Genomic DNA, 6,005 nt, shown 5'->3' with positions numbered 1-6,005 from the left:
AGCTGTGATTTTAAGCACATGCCACTGTGCGTGGCTACTTTAACTCACTCATGATACCTAATGAAATGTAAATGCTAAGCAAATATTGTTATACTATACTGTTTAGGGAACAATGATTAAAAAAAAAAGCCTGTAATGTTCAATATAGAGAGCTTGTTTATTTTCCCGTTTTCAGTCTTTGATTGATTCTGTTTGGGCAAGGGAACTCACAGATCCCGAGGACTGATTGTACTTCCCTTGGAATCTTGGAGTGTTCAGATGGGCACATTTCCCTGAGGGTGAGGTAAGGCCAGAAGCAAACAGTTTCTTCAAAGACAAGGTATTTTGTGTCTAGAATCAGACGAGACCCACTTTCTGTGTTTTGGTGCAGTGACTTGGCTAGAGTTCATGTTGCTCTGCTTGGTACTTCAGTGCACTAGTGGAGACCACTCAGTATAATTCGTGTGGAAACAGTCATGCAGCTAGAGACACTGCTGTCTCCAGACGCACACAGGGAACCTTAGCTTCACATCAGATATAGTTCAAAAGAACCACAAATTATTGTCAAACCATTTTTATTTTGGTCAATAATTGCCATCCAAAAAATGTGCCACCCAGGGTGTACCACCCTCCCCATGTCCGTCCCATGTCCCGCTTCCCAGCTATTTCACTGTTTTGGTGTCCCTGTTGTATAGCATTCCTAGCTTCCTGGGAATCTTTATGTTGTAAGAAAACACACAAAAGGATTAAAACAAAACAGATGCTCAGTTTTACTTTGAGGATCATTAAGGGAATTATTTCCACTGTGTCTGCCAGATTAGTAAAGGTGTGTGGGCGCTACAGATGCCAAATTGGTGGACTCTTCTTTTCTACAATTGGTCCTCTTTGGTGGACCATTGAGCATATTTGCTTTGGTGATATAGGCAAAAGAAGCCAGTAGTGTGCCTAGTGGGCTGCTATGGAAAAGCTGCTAGTGGCCCTTGTGTCATCAAGAAGAAAAATTTGGCCTCTAGTGATGTAGATGTGTTTCAAACCAGTATGTCCTCCATACAGATTGAAAATTTGATGATGTGTCACTGAAAAGTGTAATTTGCATCTGAAAATTACCTTTATATAAAGGATGTGGTGAAAGATTGAAAGATTACCTTCATACAAAAGATCTGGTGAAGATTCCTAAATATCATATAAGTGCTTCAATATGGAGTCTGGCATTTGGTTGATGTTTGTCAGCTTGATTTTGACTAAATAAAATTTGCATTTGGGAAGATGAATGTCATACTGGAGGGACTTGGTATATTGTTCGTGTCTTAGCAGCTTCTACAGGGAATTTTCTGAGGCAGTGTGAGTTCCCTGGTGAGCTCCAGCTCTGGCTATCCTAGGTAAATGCATCCACTTGAAATGCCCTGGAGTACATTTAAGTTGACTCCTGGTGCTAAATTTTCTGTCCACTTCTTTTGATTTACGTTTTTAAAAATTTAGTCTGTGCCTTTAAAGCTAATATAATATGAGCATTATGCATTTCAACAGAAAATTATGCAAATGCAAATTTATGCTGCCTTTCAGAGTCACAGTGAGTTTTTATATTTTTTATAACATATGCTGAAGTATCCTGGTTTAGAAGACACTATTATTTTACAATATATCTTGAGTTACAACATTGTACTTAATGTAAGTAATGGCTAGAAATTATATCTATGATGGAGTGAAGGGAGGTGAAAAATACTGGATAATCTCTACATTTGCTTTTTCTTGGTCCTTTGATAAGGTTAAATAAATATACTTAATGTTACTTAAGATAGTTATTTCTGGCATTTAAAATTTTTGAATCAATGATCTTTGTTTTTCTACATAAGTCTCTATAACATGTTGTTAAAAGTAATAAGGATGAAAATAGTCATATAGCATAACAGTTAACATAAGTATTTAAAACCCATTTTTAACGAAGACTTTACTCAGTATTATTGTGGTGTTGGGGACTTGCAGTTTAAAAATAATTAATGAGGTCTTAAAAATTTGTCAGACAGTATAAATTTTATATATTTTGTTTTGGTATCCTTGAAGCCCAGACCAGAGCCGTGAGTAATTGTGGTCCTGTCAATAATTCCCCTTGTCAGTCATTGTGGTCAGTAGAATACTTACATGTTGTCACATGCAGCAGGCAGGAAGGAGCTGACAGGTCCCTACAGTATAGTCAGTGACCTCTGTAGCAGATAGCCAGGGACAGATCGCTAATGCATTATTCAGCCTTAATGCTTTAGATCATAATGGCAGTCCAGCTTATTTTGAGCAAAGAATAAAATGGCAGACAAAGAGGAGTTGCAAACAGTCCTAAGAAAGGTGCATGGCTAACCTTTCTATTTATGTAGAAGCAAAGGGTTTGAAAGAATTCTGAGACAGAGTCCCTGTGTAGAACCTAGTCTGGTTCTCAGAAAGATGGAGATTCAGCCGGGTGTGATAGCACACGCCCATAGTTTCAGCACTTAGGAGGCTGAAGCAGGATTGTGAATTTGGTTTTTTAAAATTTATTTATTTTTTTGAGACAGGGTCACACTGTGTAGTTGATACTGACCTGGAACTCACTGTGTAGCCCAGGCTGGTCTCGAACTCACAGTGATCCTCCCGCCTCAGCCTCCCTAGTGCGGGTTTACAGGCGTGCACCACCATGCCTGGCAGGATTGTGAATTTGAAGGTAGCCTGAACTACATATTAAGAGTTCGTCTCAAACCCCACCTTCCCATACAAAGAAAAGAAAATAATCCTTTATGTATTTAAAAATTATTTTTATTGTTTTTCTGAGACAGGGTCTTAAATCCACTTTGATTCTCCTGTCTCAACCTCCCAAGTGCTGAGATTCTAGATATGCACCACCATACCCATTTTAAAAATTGAAAGGGCAATTTGATTCCTTATATTTCTTGTACATCACAACCCAGTATGACTTCCAGTATGCAACTTGGTTATCATAATGAGCCCTAGCAGAGCACTCCCTCAGTATCTGATTTAATTGAGCATTCACTGGCAGGTGGTAGTCTACAAGTGTTTTTGCAGGGTGAAAGTTGGAAAAGGTTCCAGAGCCTCATCAGGCCTTTTGCCTACTAAAGTCAGGAATTTGAAAGTACTTAGCTTGGGTAATTATTTTTCTTTCTTTGTCTTATTTTCTTTTCCTTTTGTTGTTGTCAATGTTGGTACTGGAGATTGATCCCAGGGCCTCATGCATGTTAGGCAAGCACTATACCCCTGAGCTACATGCCCAGCCCTTCTCTTTTGTATATTTTTATTTCGAGATAGTGTCTCCTTAAGTTGCTTAATGGCATTGATGGTCCTAACAATTTTGCTTCTTCAACCCTCTCTATATACTAAAGATGGTTGATGATTAGATGATTCCCAAGGACTTCAGAGCTCTAACATTGTGTGATTCACTATTTTACTTAGCAGTAAATTTTTCACTGAAATTATTTGAACTAGGTATTAGTACAAGCAGAGGCAGATTTACCTTGAAACCAGTTAATTACAATCTTTAGATTTCTTCCTTTGTGAGAGCCCTAGCCCAAATCCTAGGCTTAATTTTGTCTTAATAGTTTGACATTCTTTGTCTTAAAAAGCTTCTTTCAAATTAAATAAGATATAGGCTTCCCAAAGCCTGGATCCATCCCTGGATTATGAGAACATGAGAAATGAACTTTGAGGTAATTGAAGGCTTTTCCCAGTAGTCCTTTCAACTAAGATGATGAATAGAAAATCACCATGAAGGAACATGAAAACTCTTTTTTTTAAAAAATAATATCAACTTTGCGATTTGTTGGAATCTAGTCAGTCATCGATAGGTGTTCGATCCATGTATGTTTATAAGTTATTTGGAACTAGAGTAATCAGAACATTTGAAGGATGGGCAAGTCTTAGGAGTTAGCAGCAGAGCACCAGTTGCAGAAGACATGGAGAAGATGCCTTTTACAAAAATGTATAGTTTCATTTATTCATCAAATAATTTTGAATACATGAAACATGCAGGTGCTGGGATGATGAAAAGCCAAAGACAGTCAGCTTGTCATTCAGATGTGGGCCCATGGCGAATTACCTGGAGCAATGTGATTTAAAGTTGATTCTTGAGCCAGGTTTCCAGTGATGTATGTGGTCCAAAAGTCAGGGGTGATAGAGTGCAACCGTTCTCAGATTTTATACACTAGATGGCACTGTGGGTGCAGAGGAAACTCTAAATTGGTTCTTTTGTTACTTAAATCTAATGCAAAAATAAGGTAGTTGAGCAAACAGCACTGTATTATGAAGCCCATGATACAAGGTTGGAGGATATATAGAATACATTCTTAATTACATTGCATTTCAATATGCTTCCTCTTTAGGTTTAGAATGCTCAGCTTAATATGTAGTGTATATGTTCCCCATTGTGGGAAACTGCCCATGCCCCAAGTTTCTAATAATCATGTAGAGAGAGCCCTCTTGCCACATGTATGGTTCTTGTTCTGAAATAAAGGTACCGACAGTGGTGTTCTTGGTGTAATGGTGAGCAACAATAGAGTCTGCTGCAATTCTGTCTAATTCCAAGATTCAAACTTTCCCCTCAAGTCTTCTCTTTAATCACCACACACACACAGCAGAGGAGAGGCTCACAAGTTTGTACAGGTGTACTGGCTACCCCTTCTCACTGAGCCAGTGCAAAATATTTGATGGTGTGTTCTCTTTGTCAACATGTCTATGGGAGCACTTTCTGTTAGGATGGAATAATACTCTTGGGATTGTGTTTGGGGAAATTTCACACAAAGGCTGCTAGGAAGTCTGAGAAAAGGTGAAAGCTGCAAATGTTTTTCAGTCAGTGGTAGAGATTGCCCCAAACTCAGCCTTTTCATAAATCTTTTTTTTTTTAATCCACCTCACTTCTTTTTTTTTTTCCCTTTTTTAGGGGTTGATTGTCCTGGATTACAAATTGATATCCATTTTCTGTTATCATAGTGTGCACTAAAATTTATGCTCAAATTTGTACTCTTCTATTAGAGCTTTGAAAATGGAAAAGGAAATCTTTTTTTATGAAGGACTCCTTTCACAACCAAAACACCTATGACATACCCAAGCTTGGGGAAGAAGTGGAAAGTGGATTATGTGGTTTGGTTTGGTTTTAGGAAAGATCCTGCTAGCTTCTTTGCTATTTGTGGTGGGGCAAACACAATGGCTTGGGTAGGTCAGTTTGATATGTTGGTTTCTCTGGAAAGCACAGTTACTTCTCAGAGATTCCATAGTGTTGCAAATGAGTACACAAGAGCTTCTAGGCTACCGAAGATATGTTCCAGGTCTCTCTCTACCTCTCTTTCCTCACAGATGGTAAGTAAATAAGTAAAATCAATGGTATTTTTCAATGAGCATTCCCCTCAAAAAAGTAGAGTTTGGTATTTTACAAGTTTTCATTTTTTGTTTGTTTGCTTATTTGTTTGTGCTTCATTACATCTGAGTCCAGTTGCATTCTTTCCGTGGGTGTAACAGGAGTGACCTGGAGCAGCAGTTGGTGAGCTTTCTTTTATTTGTTTTGAACTAGTTAGTGAAGTATCCTGTCCTAGTTGAGTTGGAGGCAAAGAAAGGAGCTGCAGAAGTGGGTCCAGGAGAAGCTGGCAGATGAGGAAGGGGAAAGGTAAAATAGTCAGGAGTCCTTCTTGTTTGGAAAAGAATTTTGTTAGTGAGTATCGAGTGAAGATAGAAGCAGGTTAAATTACAGGTTAAAATATGGAATGGGTGGCATAAAATTTCAAGTTTGAATTTTCATATCATTGAGAAATATAGGGGAAGAAAAAAATTCAGAAATGGGGATGTGATGACAAAAGATAAATGGTTACTTATTTGATACAGTTTTTTTTCTTTTGCAGCAATGACCATTATTGACTTCTATGGTTTTTGTAAACATGATTGAAACCTACTCTCTCATAGGATTTTGCTGTGTTTTGTTTGAAAGAGTTTAAAATAGTCTACAAAGATGTCCATGTTCATCTTGAAATCATAACAGACCTTTCAAAACAGCCATATCA

General features: G+C 38.0%; 1 protein-coding gene across 1 annotated transcript in view; it reads left to right on the top strand.

Annotated features, from left to right (window-relative positions):
- Efhc2 (EF-hand domain containing 2) overlaps window positions 1–6,005 on the top strand; it is a 175,258-nt gene that overhangs the window by 86,635 nt on the left and 82,618 nt on the right. The gene's annotated exons all lie outside the window — the stretch shown is intronic.

This window comes from Fukomys damarensis, unplaced genomic scaffold, assembly GCF_012274545.1.
Source record: "Fukomys damarensis isolate Sample0158 unplaced genomic scaffold, DMR_v1.0_HiC HiC_scaffold_39, whole genome shotgun sequence".
NCBI classification, from domain to species: domain Eukaryota; kingdom Metazoa; phylum Chordata; class Mammalia; order Rodentia; family Bathyergidae; genus Fukomys; species Fukomys damarensis.
The sequence above is the reverse complement of the archived record's forward strand: the minus strand, read 5'-3'. Positions and strand labels throughout refer to the sequence as shown.